General features: G+C 42.5%; 2 long non-coding RNA genes across 4 annotated transcripts in view; one reads left to right on the forward strand and one right to left on the reverse strand.

Moving 5' to 3' along the window:
* Nucleotides 1-10,915, reverse strand: part of LOC138658189 (uncharacterized) — a 176,501-nt gene extending 165,586 nt beyond the window's left edge. The window contains exon 1 of the long non-coding RNA XR_011317382.1: nt 10,743-10,915. This is a non-coding gene — a long non-coding RNA (uncharacterized lncRNA). The remainder of the gene's footprint in view (nt 1-10,742) is intronic.
* A 148-nt stretch (nt 10,916-11,063) lies between these two features.
* LOC138658190 (uncharacterized) lies at nt 11,064-18,002 on the forward strand. 3 transcript variants are annotated; one of them, XR_011317383.1, is made up of 4 exons: nt 11,064-11,287; nt 12,129-12,179; nt 16,316-16,722; nt 16,843-18,002. It is a non-coding gene; the product is annotated as an uncharacterized lncRNA (long non-coding RNA). The 3 variants fall into 3 exon arrangements; XR_011317384.1 differs by having other exon boundaries at nt 16,316-16,711; XR_011317385.1 differs by having other exon boundaries at nt 16,316-16,503.
* Nucleotides 18,003-18,494: the final 492 nt, after the last annotated feature.

The following is an 18,494-nucleotide window of genomic DNA, read 5'->3' on the forward strand; positions in this document are numbered from 1 at the left end:
CGCACATACGTCATGAAATTATCGCTCCAGCGTCGTAGATTGCAAAGTGTGACAGCAGTCTACGACGCTGGAGCGATATTGTTACGACGCTGGAGCGTCACGGATCGTACCGTCGTAGCGATGAAAATTGCACTGTGTGACGGTACCCTTAGGGTACAGTCACACAGTGGCACTTTGATCGCTAGGACGGCACGATCCGTGACGTTCCAGCGATATCGTTACGATCTCGCTATGTCTGACACGCTACTGCGATCAGGGACCCCGCTGAGAATCTTACGTCGTAGCAGATCGTCTGAAACTTTATTTTGTCGCTGGATCTCCCGCTGACATCGCTGAATCGGCGTGTGTGACGCCGATTCAGCGATGTCTTCACTGGTAACCAGGGTAAACATCGGGTTACTAATTGCAGGGCCGCGCTTAGTAACCCGATGTTTACCCTGGTTACCAGCGTAAACGTTAAAAAAAACAAACACTACATACTTACCTTCAGCTGTCTGTCCCTGGCGCTCTGCTTCTCTGCACTCCTCCTGCATCCTGTGTCAGCGCCGGCCAGCCAGAAAGCACAGCGGTGACGTCACCGCTCTGCTTTACGGCTGACCGGCACTGACAGTGCAGAGGAGAGCACAGCGCCGGAGGACAGACATGGAATGTAAGTATGTAATGTTTGGTTTTTTTACGTTTACGCTGGTAACCAGGGTAAACATCGGGTTACTAAGCGCGGCCCTGCGCTTAGTAACCCGATGTTTACCCTGGTTACCAGGGACCTCGGGATAGTTGGTCGCTGGAGAGCGGTCTGTGTGACAGCTCTCCAGCGACGCTGCAGCGATCGACATCGTTGTCGTATCGCTACATCGTTGTCGTATCGCTACATCGTTGTCGTATCGCTACATCATTGTCGTATCGCTACATCATTGTCGTATCGCTACATCATTGTCGTATCGCTACATCATTGTCGTATCGCTACATCATTGTCGTATCGCTACATCATTGTCGTATCGCTGCAGCGTCGTTTCAGTGTGACGGTACCCTTACTATAAGAAGCACCTGGAATCAGATATCCTCAATTACTGTGCACGGTGGCTTTTAGAAGAACACAACTTGTTCAAAGAACCTTCAGTAATAACAAATCAAAGTGAGTTTTAATTCTGTTCTAAGAAGACTTCATGATGGGAAAGAAATAAACATGGAAGGTTTTGTCCTGTATGTTTTAACTTCTTACTACACAAAGGAAGTTCTGAGAGGGAGATGTGGACTGGGTAACTTCAACCTGAATGGAGAGTTCTGAGCTCTTAACTTGGAATTTTTAAAAACTTGTGATCACAAAAGAAAATGCATGTAAAAACAGGAAGCCATCTGCCAAGAAGAACAGTGGCAGAAGGAATTCTCAATACACCAGGTGGTATTGTGTTGGTGCCACAGCAGAAAGTATTCCTCGTTAAAGGTTTTAAAAATGAATCTTACATTGTGCAACTTTTCCCAAAGACTTCTTGTTCATGTCCATCATCCAGACAGTGTCACCACATTATGGCAGTTCAGCTATCAGTGGGATTGGATCCAAGGGAATGAGACAGATGAAGGAAATCTCAGCAGGTTGTACAAAAAAAAACAAAGGGGAAAAGGAAAAAGTGAACTTCTAAACCATGATTGACATCTCCAGCTGAATCGAAATAATGGAGACGAGGCAATACTTACAACACAAGTTATGCCAGGATACAGTGCACGAACTGCAAAATTTGCAAAAAAGCCTCCCCTCGCCCTCTTCGGATATTCATATTGATATCCTCAAACTCAGGCAAAAACTGAAAGCGGCCATCTGATTACGATTAAGCAAAATTTAAAGTCTACTCCTCTCAACAAGCCGACAAAATTCATGATGAATAAACTAAAAAAAGAGAGAATTAAAAATAGTCTCCAAGATTCAAAACTCACAAGGAGACTAAATACCATCCTAAAGAAATCGCAGACACCTTTGCTGAGTTTTACCATAATCTTTACAATCTAAAAACTAGACTCCAGTACCCCCCAGCCAGATAAAACAGTTATAGAAGAATTTCTGAAAGACATGCACCTTCCCAAAATAGATCCAATAGACCTAGATTTCCTAACTTCACCATATCATACTGATGAAATAAAAAGTATAATTCATAACCTAAAACCACAGAAATCTCCTGGACCTGATGGTTTTGTTGGTGAATACTATAAAACCTTCTCGGACGCCTTGTCCCCACATCTGGAACAGGTCTTCAACAAGGCATCTGTTTGTGGCTTCTTTCCAAAAGAAATGCTGGAAGCAACAATAATCATGATCCCCAAAAGCCAAAGCGACTCTGACAAGGTCCAAAACTATAGACCCATCTCTCAAACTGCGACCTAAAAATTTACTCTAAAATTCTTGCTGAGAGATTGAAAAATATTCTTCCCAAGCAGATCCACAATGACCAATTGGGTTTCATCATGGGAAGACAGACTTCAGATGGGACTAGGAGGCTTCTCAACATTATCAATAAAATAAACATAACTCAAATCCCTTCATTAATAATTACTTTGGATGCTGAAAAAGCGTTTGATCGAGTAAATTGGGAATATCTTAGAGCTATCTTGACTCACTTTGGTGAGGGATTAATCACATCCATATTTGCTCTATATTATTTTCCTAATGCGCGGATCTACATTAACAACCAAATGTCTAAAACCTTCTCAATAAACAATGGCACCAGACAGGGGTGTCCATTATCACCCCTCTTTATCGCGCTGGCTATTGAACCATTGGCGGTCCAAGTTAGGAACAACGAACTAATCAAAGGTATCAACACTACTCATCGCCAGTATAATATCAGTCTTTTCGCAGATGACCTGTTGCTATCCCTTTCGGATGCAATTACCTCAACTACAAATTTGTTGGAAATTCTGGAGTCTCTCTCTAGGGTCTCTTACTTTAAAATAAACAAAAAATCCAAGTTACTTCAATTCAATTTGGACAAACAATCCGAAGATCTTTTGAGGGCAAAGACAGGCTTCACATGGGAAGAGACTGGAATCTTTTACCTAGGAATATTATTCACCAAAAACTTCTCATCCACCGTTAAAAGTAATATTGAAAAAGTATCAAACACCATCTCACAGGATTTTCTTACTTGGAGCAAGTCAGGGCTGACATGGACGGGTAGAGTACTTGCAGTTAAGACAATTGTCCTCCCCAAAGTCCTTTACCTGTTTAGGTCACTTCCACTATTGATCCCTACTTCCCTCTCAAACAAACTTTAAGCGTCGGTTAATTCATTTATATGGGGTAATAAAAAAGCGAGGGTGGCTAGCACTATCCTCTATAAAATTAAATCCAGAGGTGGCCTAGGATTGCCGAACATTCGAGCCTACTACTTTGGCAATCTCATAAGGCAGTGTCTTAATTGGGTCAATCATTCATCAAAGCCGGCTCGGGTGGATTTGGAAACTTCCTATAATAATTATCGTCCCATAAAAAGAAATTGTATATACGATAAAATATTCAAATATAAATCTTCTAACTCTTCACATCCCATTATAGGAGCTATTTCAACAGCATGGGTTAAACTGGCAAGACCTAAGAGGGGCATTAATAAATCAGAATTACTTTACAACTTTCCGCTTACACTACTCACAGATCTCTATAACTCCCAGCTACCAACAAAATGGTCAGAACTGGGCATTAAAACGGTCAGAGATTTATATAACGGTAGCTTCACTACCTTTGAAAAATTAAAAGAAAAATTTAATCTTCAACCTTCAGATTTCATGGCATATGTTATGCTGAAAGAACAGATCAATAAATTCATAAAGGGACCATATTCAAAGGCAGAAATAGTAACTCTGCTCCTTAAACCTCCGTCACATACAACTGATCTGACAGGCGCTTCTCTTTTACTTTCATTTCTCCTTCCTCACCAGATTGTGAGGAAACCCCCTCCCTCCAGGTAGTCTCCTGTCTCTTGAAGGTCTGTGAAATCTGATATCACAGTTGGATTTCAGAGCTTCAGGGGAGAGGATATAGCTGCACAGATCTCTCAGGTTCATTGTATGTGAATACGTCACATTCGGTAAGGTTGGTATTTTATGTTTTTATTCATCACAATAGTTTATTTAGCTTGTTTTATGAATGTATAGCACAAAATGTGAGGATATTTCATAGAAATAAGGGAGATTTTATAAAAGAAAGTGTGCTGCTCAGGCATATACAGTAGTTCCCTAACATATTCCTTCTCTTGCTTCAGATTATCTGCTGAAATGGAGAGGAAAATGTACAATTTATCCAAACAACTTGATGTTGAGGAAGTAACAAACATGCTGTTAGATGATAGAGACCTCACACTGAATGAGGATTTAGGAGAGGAAAGTGAGATTGATTCTCATGATGAGGTGGAAGAATGTGTCCTGGATTCTGAAACAGAGCAAGATGGTGACAGTGGTGAGGATGAAGAAGTTGGATCATATTATATTGGAAAAGATAAAAATACTAAATGGAACAAGAAGCCATTCCAGAAAAAACGTAGGGAACCTTTAAACATTATTACTCACCTTCCTGCAGTAATAGGAACTGCACGTAATGCAAAAACTGCAGTTGAATGCTGGAACAGTATATTTACAGATGACATTCTGGACTCTATTGTCACATATACCAACCAATATATAGACATTATAAAGGACAAGTACATCTGCAACAGAACCATCAAGCCCACAGATGAAATAGAACTGCGTGCTTTTTTTGGATTACTGTACCTTGCAGGAGCTTATAGGGCAAATAGACAAAGTTTGGAGGAACTTTGGGGTAAAGATGGGGATGGAGTTAAAAAAATTTAGCCTTGTTATGTCCATAAACAGATTCAAGATTCTAATTCGTTGCCTTCGGTTTGACGACAGAACTACCCGAACCGAACGCAAAACACATGACCGACTTGCTCCAATTCGTGATATATTTCAAAGATTTGTTGTAAACTGTAAACAAAGTTATTACCCTGGAGAGAATCTCACTATTGACGAAATGCTCCCTGGTTTTCGTGGTAGATGTGCCTTTCGTCAATATATTCCATCAAAGCCAAACAAATATGGAATAAAAATTTATGCCCTTGTTGATGCCAGTAAGACCTACACTTACAACCTGGAAGTTTATGCAGGAAAACAACCAGAAGGTCCTTACTGTGTGAGCAACAAACCCATTGATGTTGTAAAAAGACTGGCTGAACCCTTATTTGGATCGGGTCGCAATATATTACAGCTGACAATTGGTTTACAAGTTGTGATCTGTTTGATTATCTGAAAATTCAGAAGCTGTCATATGTGGGAACTGTAAGAAAAAACAAAAGGGAATTGCCGCCACAGTTTGTAAGTGTGAAAGAGAGACAACAGTACAGCAGTATGTTTGCATTCCATAATGGAAAGGCTTTAGTTTCCCATGTACCACATGCCAAAAAAATCGTACTTCTTCTATCAACACTTTATGATGATGCTGCCATCGATCCTGGGACTGGGGCAGAAAAAAAAACGGAGATAATTACATTTTACAATGCCACCAAAGGGGGTGTGGATACAGCAGATCAGATGTGCTCCACTTTCAACGTCAGCAGAAACATCAAACGCTGGCCAATGGTCATATTTTTTGCTATGTTGAATTTGGGTGGTATAAATTCACAAGTAATTTATCTTGAAAACAAGCTTGAACCACTCCGTAGACGATTGTATCTGAAAAAATTGGCCCATGAACTAGTACTTGGAGAGCTACGCAGGAGAAGCGTGAAAACAATCGGTATCTCCTCTCGCCTTCAAGTTCAGCTCAAAAGGTTCCGCCCAGAAGATGATGGTGAAAAGTCACCATCTGCACCACCTCACAAAAGAAGGAGATGCACCACCTGCCAAACGGAAAGAGGAACCAGAAGGCTTTCAAATTATGAATGTCTCAAATGTCATAAAGCAATTTGCCTGACACATGCAAAAATGGTGTGTAATTCTTGCTATTTGCTCTGCAAGTGTGACTTTTCTGGGGAAACCTCAGCATCTACTTCTGATTGAATATGTTTTTAATAGTACTTAAGGTACCTTAAAATTAAGTTTGTGTTCAAAAATTTTCTTTGTACATTTTTTTGAGAGAGTCGAACTGGGGACTATTTGGCGGGAGTTTTGAAAAGTTTGTATTTCATAGTTATTAGTTTTATGTTAAGTAAATGGTTTTTTTGCAACTGATTATGTGTAGTCTCTTTTATTACATCCCTATGAAGGTCACTGATCACTTTTAGAGCACTGAAATTGCAAACATTAGATATTATAGGTATTTTTCCAGCAGGCGCCTGACAGGCACATTGTATGTGAACTCGTTAGTCCGAATATTGTATGTGAGGGAGGGTTAAATAAGATGTTGCCTTCCTCTGCACTCTGCCCACTGTTCCATGGCTTACCTATCTTTTAGTAAAACTCCACGCTAAAAAACTAGTGACAGACTCCCTTTAAATACATTTGTATTATCTTGGTTATATTATAATCAACCAGTTATTTCTACATGTCAAGATTCATGTACATTTTTTTCTTTTATATCAGCATTGATGCATCCCAAGACAATGACTCATTAGGAAGATTAGTTAATGATGAATATAAAAACCCAAATTGCAAAATGAAGAAAGTTATGGTTGAAAAAAAGCCACATTTGTGCCTTTTTGCCATTAGCAACATCAACCCTGGAGAAGAAATTACATACAATTATGGGGATAGTAGTTTCCCTTGGAGAGAAAAGGTATAATTATATTACTTTGTTAGAATATTCAATCTAAAGACATTAGGTGTCTAAAACTACAAATTACTAAATGTATCACTACAAAGACCAGACACCCATTTAATGTACAGTGTATGGAAGGTGTCCTATCTACTGATGACAGCTATCAAGTGAATTAAGAGCCTGTTGAGATCAATATCAACATGGCCATTATTGTTCCACAGAAGTGTCTTGCAGTACCTTATTCAACCCTGCTCACATATCAGTTCTTGGCCAAAATAAGCATGAATAGAAGTATTTATTCAGTGTTTGAACACACATGTATCTGACGCGTTTAATTGACTATCAAAAAAAGGCATGTTTTACAGTCCCATTGATTTCAATGGGAGCACACACACACTTTGCCATTTAAGCGCAGCCTGTTGTCCTCACCTATTAACATGAGAGGGACAGCTGAAAAAGTGGAATGCTCTTTAAAAGCATCAGTTTAAATGACAATATCAAAAAAGCGTCTAAAAAAACCGAAGACAGATGCCTGTATGTTTGAGCCCTTGTTGTCAAAAATGTAATGAGCACAGGGTAGCAGGAGAAATGTATAAACAGCTGTAAAGTATGATGTATACATTTCAGGTTGGTAAGGAAATAATGGGAGATATACACCTATGCTTTAAAGGTATATCCCCATGCTTTGATAACTCGTGTCCGCAATTATCTTTACCCTTTGCTTGCGAGCCCAATAAATCTATGCCACACAATGTCGTAGAGTTTTGGAAAAGGTTGTATTGTATAATTACAATGGACGAGGTTAAATACCTCCAATTATATCACATGGTGAGATAACAAAACATCTGTTAATTTACAGAAGATAATTGGTTAGTATATATAAACATGGGTTATATTCGTCATGTGGGCTCCATTTTAACGAATTTCAGTTTAGTTATGAGTACACAGTACCAATGCAGCATCCTACCTTTGGAGGCAGTATTGGACAAAGAAATTACTAAGAAAATGATATGGTTAGACAGAAAACTGGTTAACAAGTATACTAATCAGTGTTTATACTTCAACTTATCCTGGGTCTTAATGTCCAAGGATAGCCACATAGACTACTTAGGACATTACAGAATGTGCTGAACACTGTGTTTAGAGAAAGCAGAGTTAAAGGTCACAGTCTTCTAGACATCTAATAAGAGACTTGACTACACATTGAACAAAACTTTAGAACTATAGAACTTATCTATCTAGTGAATTCATAGATATTTCCACAACAAGGTCATGCACCAAGTGGGGGACATTCACCACATCCAGACTTCATTTCCCACATTCAAAGCACCCTGCCTTTTCCCTTCAGGTCCCGATGCTCGTGGGGACATACTCACACATTTCAGATCATGCACCAATCACACTATTTGTTTTTAGTGTTGAAAATGCTGATTGGTGGGGTGCAGACATCTGACACTCCCACTAATCTGCTATTCAGCGATGTCTCCCTGACAGAACCAGATGGCTTTGTTCAATGTGTAATGGATCTGCCAGGTTACTTTAGCTCAGTTCAGAGTCACTGGTATGGGAGCTGAGCTGCTGCAGTCTGGCATGGCCACTGCATAGTAAATTGAGCTATCTGCTTCTGGCTCCTTTCACAATGTAGATCTTGCTATGGTGGCTCTACACCATCAGATTCAAGCCTATCCTGACGATATTTCATTAACATGCAAAACTCAAAAACTCATTTAAAAGGAAACCTGTCAGGTGGAATATACACAATAACTTACAGATGGTGAAAAAGAAATCTTGTGTGGCATGGCGCACCAGTGAGAAGCGCTGGTGCGCCATGCCACACAAGGCATTTACATTTGCTGTACAGCTGTTATTGTTCGCTGCACAGCGAATGTAAATAGGACATGGCCGGTTCTATTGAGCTAGATGCACCCTATTGTATTTGCAGCGGCGAATATAAATAGAACGTGGCCACGATTTTAATGGAACGCGGCCGCTTCTATTCAGCCGTCCGTGTTCTATTGTATATGCAGGACTGCCCGCGGCTAAAGTAAATTTGCCATGATTTATTTACAGGTTTGTGTCCTGTCTTACTATGTAGGTGCAGAATATCGGGCCTCGTGTCATGATGGGACACAAGAAAATATTTGCTCCATCTGCAGATTATGAGAGGCATTGTCCACCTCACATTAAGTCAGGAAGCAAGTTTTGACAGCTCCCCCTCTCCCTGGCTTCTGCAGAAGCACCCACCGAAGTCCCAAGGGTGCCCATATTTTGACTCTGAAGCCATGTCTCTCCCATATACTGCAATAGGAGAACCACAGCTTAAGAGTCATATCAGCACCTGCTGCAATTCAGGTGTAAATAAAAACAAATTTGGTTGTTACTTTGGTACTGTTCCTATGTTTAAACTATGTAGGTGGCTGACAAACCCATGGTTACAAAAGAAAACCAGAAAGATCTAGAGGTGTCCTGCTACAGTAGCCCTGAAACTGCACCATGTCTCCATACAGAGCAAGCCACCTCACCAAAGATTGAGGTAAATTCAAGATCATGTTTCAGCTATCTTTCTACATGTTTAACCACTAAAACAAGTGAAAGGATGCCATTAAATGTATCAATGTGTTTGATTTTCATTCCAGCAAAATATGAACACTATCTCTGACATTGAAGACAGCTCTGATTTTAGCCTAGAAAACAGCGAAGAATAATATTTACCACACTTTTCTGAGGAGAGCAGTTCAGAAACAAGCACCACCCATGAAGAGGTGCCATTACAGAGCCATCAAGAGAATACAAAGACCAACACTTCTCCACACACCGATTTACTATCTGATAGCACCAGTGTTTTTAACATGGAAAAAGAAATATCTGACTGTCAGTTAAGGTACTTTCCCAAAGGGAAAGTGGTGTAAGGATGTATAATAAAAACAGTATTGTTTTTACTGCGAGAAACCATTCATGAAAATTGCAAGACATCTCGAACATGTTCATAAAAGTGAACCTGAAGTCGCAGGTGCATTTAAGTTTGCAAAGGGCTCAAAAGAAAGGCGAATGTCTTTAGAACATCTTCGAAATCGGGGCAACTTTGCTCACAATTCTAATGTAATTAGAACTGGAAGTGGAGTTCTTGTTACATTTTAACAGCCCACAAAAGAAAATTCTCCCAAAGATTTCATGCACTGCATTCATTGCCAAGGCTTATTTGTCAAAAAATATCTCTGGAGACACATGAAAAAATGTAAACTAAACCAAACAAGTACATCATCAAGCCCTGGGAGAAAAAAAAGTGCCATCTCTCTGTGCCTTTATGGGGCCCATACCACCTGGAATTAGCAGTGGTTTTCGGAAGCTTCTAAGCTATATGAGACCAGATGAAATTTCATCCACAATTAAAAGTGATGGATCCATTGTACAGATGGGTCAGCATCTCTATAACAGAATCGGATCGGAAGTTGATAAACACAAATACATCCGTCAAAAACTTAGAGAAGTTGGAAGGTTAGTACTAGAGGCCAGAAAATGTTCTCCTCTTTTCAAACTTGTACACTTTATTGTCCCATCAAACTTTATGCATGCCATAAATTCTGTGAGAGTTCTTGCTGGCTATGACGAAGGCACTATGGCACTGAAGCTTGGCCATAGCTTGGTGAAAATTTCCAGTATTCTGGAATGCCAAGCAATGGTGGAGGGATGCCAAGACAGAGTGGAGAATGCACGCAACTTCCGAAAGTTGTATGAAACAAGATGGAATGAGCTAATCTCATCAGCTGCCTTAAAATCTCTAAAAGAAACAAAATGGAACACTCCTCAGCTCTTACCCTTCACTGAAGATGTGAAAAAAATGCACTTGTATATTGACGAAAAACTGCAGGAGTACTATAACCTTTTGTCAACTGCTCCCTCAGTTAAAAAAATGGACATTACTTGCAAAAGTTATACTTGCACAGCTAATCTTATTCAATCGAAGACGAGAGGGTGAAGTTTCTAAGATGTTCTTAAGTAGCTTTACCTCAAGAGATACTTCACATCTGCATGATGATGTTGCTTTAGCACTTTCTGACTTAGAAAAAAAGTTCTGCCAACATTTCACAAGAATTGAAATCCGAGGTAAACGAGGTAGAAAAGTTCCAATCCTTTTAACACCAGCAGTGCAAAATGCAATGACACTTCTTGTAGAGAAGCGTACAGTTTGTGGAGTGCTGTCTGAAAATGTGCACGTTTGCCAGACCAGAGGCTGTGTCACATTTCAGAGGATGTGATTGTATACGCCTTTTTGCTAAAGAATGTGGAGCTAAAAATCCTGAAACACTGACTTCCACAAGCTACGAAAGCACGTTGCTACTCTAACAAAAGTTCTGAACATAAACGACACAGAGTTAGATCAATTAGCAGACTTTCTTCGCCACGACATTAAGGTGCACAGACAATATTACCGCCTCCCAGAAGGAACCTTACAGCTTGCCAAGATCAGCAAACTTCTCTTGGCTCTTGAAAAAGGAAGACTGGCTGAATTTAAAGGCAAAAATTTTGAGGATATCAGCATTGATCCAGAGGGTTAGTATTGAGGAAAATATCCATTTATGAGTATGTAATTTTTGTTCTGTAAAATTACAGCTTACCTGCACAGCCTTTGATTTACTGTCTCCAGAAATACTCCTTTTCTATTTTAAACAACTCTGTTTGATGGATATCAGTGTTATTATCTTGGGTATGTTTAGGCCAGGTTTACACAACAGTGGTTATCCACAGCCGTTTTTACGGATCCGTTGCTCCGTGATTCACGGAGCAACAGATCTGTACAAAAACAGCCGTGTTAACCACGGCCGCGGAACCGTAGCTTCCTTGGCCAACAAGGGTTGCCAAGGAAGCTGCGGCCTCAGCAGCACAGCAATGTTAAATTAACATTGCAGCACTGCTGCCTGTAGCTGCCCGCTGACTCCCTGTAACCAGAGAAGCCAGCAAGTGGTTGCTAGGGACCCGATCGCAGGTGTTGCCCGCGGGTGTCTGCTGCAAGATGCAGCAGTTACCCGCCTGGGATACAGCGCAATCTCTTTACTTAAACCCCGGGCGGCCGCCAAGAATACAATAGGACGCGGCTGGCTCAAAAGAATCGGCTGCGTTCTATTAGCAGTCGCTGTGCAGCGAACAATAGTGGCTGCACAGTGAATGTAAATGCCTTGTGTGGCATGGCGTGCCAGTGCTTCTCACTGGCACACCATGCGACACAGGAATTTATTTGCTCCATCTGTATATATTATGTTGACCTAGTATATAATGTATTGATTACTGGGTTCACATAACATATATAGACTTTGTAGAATAGGAATTTTTTTTACTTTTTGAACATTTTCTATAGCATATTCATTCACATTGGTGATTTGTATTTTTGCTTTAGAACCAGTACAGCTCTACAGTGATGAGTCAGAAGATGAGCAATCCCCTGAAGGTATGTAGCTTTTCAATTTTATAAAGATGTCCACAAAATAAATATGAATATACCGTACATATTAGAGTATAATCTGAGTTTTTTCACCCCAGAAAATGGGCTGAAAAAGCCTCCTTGGCTTATACACGAGTCAGTAAAAAAATAAAAATTTGCAGAGCCACCTCGTTCCCAGCCGACCCTACTGGCGCCGCCTCGTTCCCAGCCAACCCAGCATAGGAAAACTGCAGGACACAGGGGACCTGCAGACAGGCTGTTGCATTTCCTGGCCGACCCTGCTGGTGCTGGCTTGTTCTCAGCCGACCCAGCACAGGAGGACTGTAGGAGGGCTCAGGGTATCTACAGGAGGGCATAGGTGACCTAAAGGCTGGCTATAGGAGGGCGCAGAGGGGCACAGGCTGGCTATAGGAGGGCACAGAGGGGCACAGGCTGGCTATAGGAGGGCGCAGAGGGGCACAGGCTGCTACATTTCCCGGCCAACCCTGACGGTGCCGACTAGTGTTGAGCATTCCAATACCGCAAGTATCGGGTATCGGCCGATATTTGCGGTATCGGAATTCCGATACCGATTTCCGATATTTACCGCATATCGGATACAGGAATCTGAAGTTCCCATAATGCTAAGTCCCGGTTTTATTTAATTCAGCCAATGAGAATGATTACAAGTGTGGGCACATCCTGTTTAGCATGGTGGGCATGTAAGTACTGGCAAGGCTGTGATTGGCTGCTGAAATGATGTCATGATGCACTATAAAAAACGCTGCCGCCATTTTGTGCTCTGCTGTGAATTCAGTTAGGGACAGGACACTGTGTTCTGACTGAGGGCCAGTTGAGATAGCGCTTTTCCCAGGCTAATTTAGCAACCGCTGTGTTCACCTTGCTTTTGCCTTGCAGCGCTGTTTTAACAGCGTTCTGCAAGGTCTCTGTGTGTGTGTGTGTGTAGCTCACTCTGTAGTCTGTGTGCAGCCATAGCCGGTTGTATTCAGCTCAGGGGGGTTCACACTGCCTCATACTGTTCTATCCATTGTCCTTTTTTGCTAATAGTGCAGCCTTCTGCACATTTTCTAAAAAAATTCCTATTAGTGGCTTTCCACCCGTATCCAACCAAATTGTGGAAAAACACTACATAGGATAACCTAGAGGAGCTTTTTTGGGTCTTGCAGCGCCGTTTACGGCTGTCTGCATGGTCTCCGTGTGAGTGAAACTCGCTCTGTAGTCTGATTGCCCCCCCAAAAAAAAGTTAAGTTCACCAAACACACCACTTCACAGTTGTGTAGGCCACATTAACTCATAATAAAGTCTAGTCCACACTTTAGAAAATTAGTGTTTATTATACCTGTTAGGAGGAGCTGTTCAGGAATAAGCACACTAAGGCCTTAGTACTTTTCTGCTTATCTTTATTTGTCAACCAAGATGAAGAGGGCAGGGAATAAGGCACGTGGGCATTGAGCAGGGAGAGGGGCGGGGATAGGACGTGGTGATTCTGTGCCTGCTGCGGGCACCGGTGACTCATCATCACCCAGTTTCAGCAGGGAACAGTCCTTCATGCGCAGCTTTGTAGTAGAGCGCCGTGCACCGCTGCTGCGTGAAGATCAAATTGAAGCCGTTGTCGGATGGATGGCAGCTAACGCATCCACTTCAATTAGTGCCACATCCTCTCAGGCACAGAGCACTGGAGAGCAGCCATCTGTCTCTTCACCACCTGCCAAATGGCCAGGCAGTCAGAGCCCAGGACAGGAGCCGTCTCTACTTCTGTTCTCTGAATCTCTTGGCTTGGAAACAGGGGGCCAGCCAAGCAGCATTGGAGAAATGGAAGAAGCAGTGTGCAGTAATGCCCAACAGCTTTGTCTCTGACTCTGAAGAGGCGGGTGGGCCAGTGCCTGCGGTGACCACAGCGCAGTACGCATCTGATGATGAAACTCAGGTGCCGCTTTCTGGTGCGTACTGTGCTGCCGAGACTACCCAGGAGCAGTTGGTGGCAGAGGGTAGTGGAAATGAGGTCCTTGACCCAATCGTGGCGTGAGGTACAGGAAGGTGGTGGGAGCAGCTCTGAGGAAGAGATTCCCCCGAACGGGCCAAAGAGGGAGAGGGAGGGGGAAGACTGCAGAGCCTGTAGCCTCCACTTTGGCACCCGTTAGGAGCTTGTCTCTTCCAAAAGCCAAAAAGGGTGCTCCCAAGACTTGCAGTGCCTGTTCCTTTTTTGACACAGTTGCAGATGACATTTGTTTTGTCAAATGCAAGCTGTGTCATCAGAAAGTCAAAAGAGGGAAAAGTGTCAGCAACCTCAATACCACAAATATGTGGAAACATGTGCGGACCAGGCACGCGGTGGAGTTACAAAAACACACTGAAGACCTAGGCCAACCAACAGCGGCAGCAGCTACCACCTCTTCAGCTCGTGTTGCCTCTTCCTCCAGCTCACGCACAGCTGGTTCGGCTTCCTCCCAGGATCGCCATGGAAGAACCTCTGGCACTTGTCCAGAGACCCACTGTAATTCCACCCACAGCACCACTCATCCTCACACTCCCAGCCCAGTCTACAGCCATCGGTAGTACAGGCATGGGAGAAAAGGCGGCCGTTCTCGGCAAACCACCCCCGAGCACAGGCTCTGAATGCAGGCATTGCCAAACTTCTGTCCCTGAAAATGCTCTCATTCAGGCTGGTGGAGACTGACAGCTTCCGTGACTTGATGGCATTGGCAGTCCCACAGTACAAGGTGCCCAGCCGCTTTTACTTCAGCAGGCAAGCCGTCCCTGCCCTGCACAAGCATGTGGAGGGACACATAAAACACGTGCTACTGAACGCCGTCAGTAGCAAGGTCCACCTCACCACCGATGCGTGGACCAGTCAACATGGACAGGGGCGATACCTTTCCCTCACTGCCCATTAGGTTAATGTTGTTGAGCCGGGTACAGATTGTGCGAGTGGCGCAGGACGTGTCCTGCCCACTCCAAGGATTGCAGGAATCCAGTCTGTACGCATAGACTCCTCCTCATACACAAGTTCCTCAGAATCATCACTGCTGGAGCCGTCAGAGTCCACCTCCACATGGACCCGTGAATGTTTACCTGTTATGACCGACATGAGCACAGCCGTGGCCAAACGTCAACAGGCCGTCTTGAAATTAGTTTCTTTGGGGAATCGAAGCCACACAGCGCAGACACTGACGGAGCCACTGACGTGTGAAACCGGCCTTAAGCTGTTGCTGAGCCCCCAACCAGATTAACCTGAAACTGAACTCTGATTATATAACCACAAGCTTATGCCAGCTGTGTTTTCCATGCCAGTCAAGATGTGGACGGTACAGAGGAAAGTTCAGTGTGTTTTGTGGCTTGCCAAATTTGAATCCGTGACCAAAGCGCCATGCGAATATCAGCACATTTATAACGAAGCGTCACCACATAGGAACAACAATACTCAGCGGGATAAGCAGTTGACGCAAACTGGCAGTTTGGTGGAGAAACCCCTTTCTGGTAGGCCAGTCAGTGACAAGTCTGTACAAGCTATACGGGATAGCTACCTAAGGAGCCCTATCAAAAAAAAAAAAAAAAAGTGCGTGCGTGTGCTCGACAATTACATGTAAGCAAGACTACAGCTCATAAGATGTTAAAGAAACATCTCTTTTACGGGGGTACAAATTGCGGCTGTTGCACGCCATCAAACCAGCAGATAGACCCAAACGATGCACATTTGCTACAGATATGCTTCATGAGATTGACAATAATGCAAGATTTTTTCAGAAGATTGTGTTTAGCAATGAGGCGACTTTCCATATCTGTGGACATGTTAATCGCCATAACATCAGAATATGGGCTGCTGAACATTCTCATGCCTACGTTGAGTACGAACGTAACACCCCTAAAGTGAATGTGTGGTGTGACCTGATGCATGTTAAGGTGACAGGTCCATTTTTTTGTGCGGAGCAGTCTGATGGCAAACAAATATCCTAACATGTTGGAATTGTATGCAGTGCCACAATTTCCAGAAGGGGTCATCTTTCAACAGGACGGCGCTCCTCCACCATTGTTCGTGAGCTTCTGGATATAACATTCCCCCGGTGGTGAATAGGCAGGGGTTCTGTGGATTTCGATGTGGATTTCAGTTTAATAATTTTTTTTTTTTTTTTTTGTCTACACAGCGTGCTCCAGACTTGGCTGGTGAAGAGGGGGGGTATTGATGTGGAGCGCCTCATCGAAGAGCCGCAGTGGAACATGGCTGACCGCAGCCATACTGATCAATTTATCACCCGTCGGCTCTGGGAGCAAGTACGCTTCATCATTGTGGACAACTGAGAGGACCTTTAACCTAGGCAGCAGACTCAAGTGCGTAAGTATTCCCATTTCAGTAACTTAGGTTACAGGACGGAATGTGTTGTAAACAAAAAATTTTTACATGTGAAAGGGTAATATAGCGGTGGCAGTCAGATCGCTCAAGAGGGAGTTCAACAAGGAGATGCAAGCCCCGAGTGGATCGAGAGGACGCAGGAGCCAATACAAGTACGGCAGGGGCCCTGTCGCTCCTCCGGTCGACGATGGTTAGCAGAGAGTAACTATTCCACAGCCCATTAATGAAGTCAAAATGTTTACCTGTCTAACCTTATTTTTTTTGTTTCAGCCAGGGCTATGTAATATCTAGATATTAATTTGTTTTTCTTTTCTTTCACAGCACCATCTGCAGCACTCAGAAGCCTGCTGCTGCGTTGGACCCCTCTGGAGCAATCCCACAGGAGTCCGCCACCAGGGACCACGTTGCTAGACCCCACCCCTGACACTTGGTCTGACCCTTCCCTCACATCTGATCCTTCGGCCCCATCCACCAGCACTGGAGCATTATCTCAGACTTCATCACATGAAGCTGCTGGTGATGAGTTAGCCTTCCCTTTACCCCACACCTCTGATGCTGCCACCTCTAGAACACCTTTACGTTCTGGGCAGCAGCGCCAGAGGGGTCAGGAAAGAAGCTATGCGCCCGAATTTGATGCAAGAATTAAGCCTATTTACTGGTGATTTAATTTTATCTCTTTCTTACCAGTTAAACGCAATTATTGAACTTCAAAGAACGCTCAAACTTTGTGCTATCTTATTTCAAAGTAAACAATAAATTTTAATCGTGTCCGTTTTAATCTAAGCAACACAAATCAAAGATATATCAACTTTCTGTTGGGCAGAAGAGAACATTACATATTTAGGCTTAACCATCACGCAAAAACGTAACTCTTTAATTCTCACTAACCTCAAGTCTTTAATCAACACTATTACTAAACATTTTTCCTTCTATGGCGATAAAAGACTTATGTTGGGGTAAAACCTTAATAGTCAAAACTTTTAATCTTCCTAAAATCCTATACACCTTTAGAACTCTCCCTCTTCTAATATCAACCTCCTACTTAAGTATTCAAACTTTAATTCTTTCATCTGGAACAATAAAAAGCCAGAAATTCGGCTAACGTTTTATACAAAAATAAATTTTTGATGGACTAGGACTCCCAAACATCACAGCATACTACTCTAGCAACCTTATTAAACAAAGTATACATTCGCAGTCTCATTATGAATCTCCGGCCTTGCTCAAACTAGAAACCACATTGAACAATAAACCTCCACGTGAATTACTATTCAAACACTTACTAAACAAAAAGCTCAAATGTTCATGACCACCCTATTTTCATGGCCTTCATCTACGCGTGGAAAAAAATTGGCTAAACCTGAAAGAGGGATAAATAAAAACAATCTTTGAAAAATCTCCCAATATCGTTTATTTCCTCTTTATACAATCACATATTTTCCACATCCTGGTCTGAATATGGTAAAAAAAAATTAAAAGATATTTATGATGGGAAAAATTTCTCTTTTAGTAATTTAAAAAAAAAAAAAACTTTTAAACTTCCTTCAGCCACCTTCTTAAATAATATGATTTTGAAGAACCAAATTAGAGATTTCCTTCTCAAAAAAACTTTTTCCAAGGCTACAATAAACCTCTTATGCAACATCAATCACAAAGTATTTTGGAGCATATATAATTGGTTTAATAATGATACTGAGCGAATTAAAAATTCTTAGGGTACGTTCACATTTGCGGTTTGCGCCGCAGCGTCGCCGCCGCAACAAAACGCATGCGTCGTGCGGCCCTATCTTTAACATTGGCGCCGCATGGGGCCGCATGTGCATGCGTTGTGTTTTGTTGCGTTTTACGCCGCATGCGGCGTTAGGGCGCACCTGTCTGGGCGCGGCAAACGCAACATGTTGCATTTTTCGGGCGGCGCCGACCTTTTAAAAAACGCATGCGTCGTGGATGCGCCTTTTTCCCCATTGACTTGT

The sequence above is a fragment of the Ranitomeya imitator genome, chromosome 1, assembly GCF_032444005.1.
Source record: "Ranitomeya imitator isolate aRanImi1 chromosome 1, aRanImi1.pri, whole genome shotgun sequence".
Classification (NCBI taxonomy): Eukaryota; Metazoa; Chordata; class Amphibia; order Anura; family Dendrobatidae; genus Ranitomeya; species Ranitomeya imitator.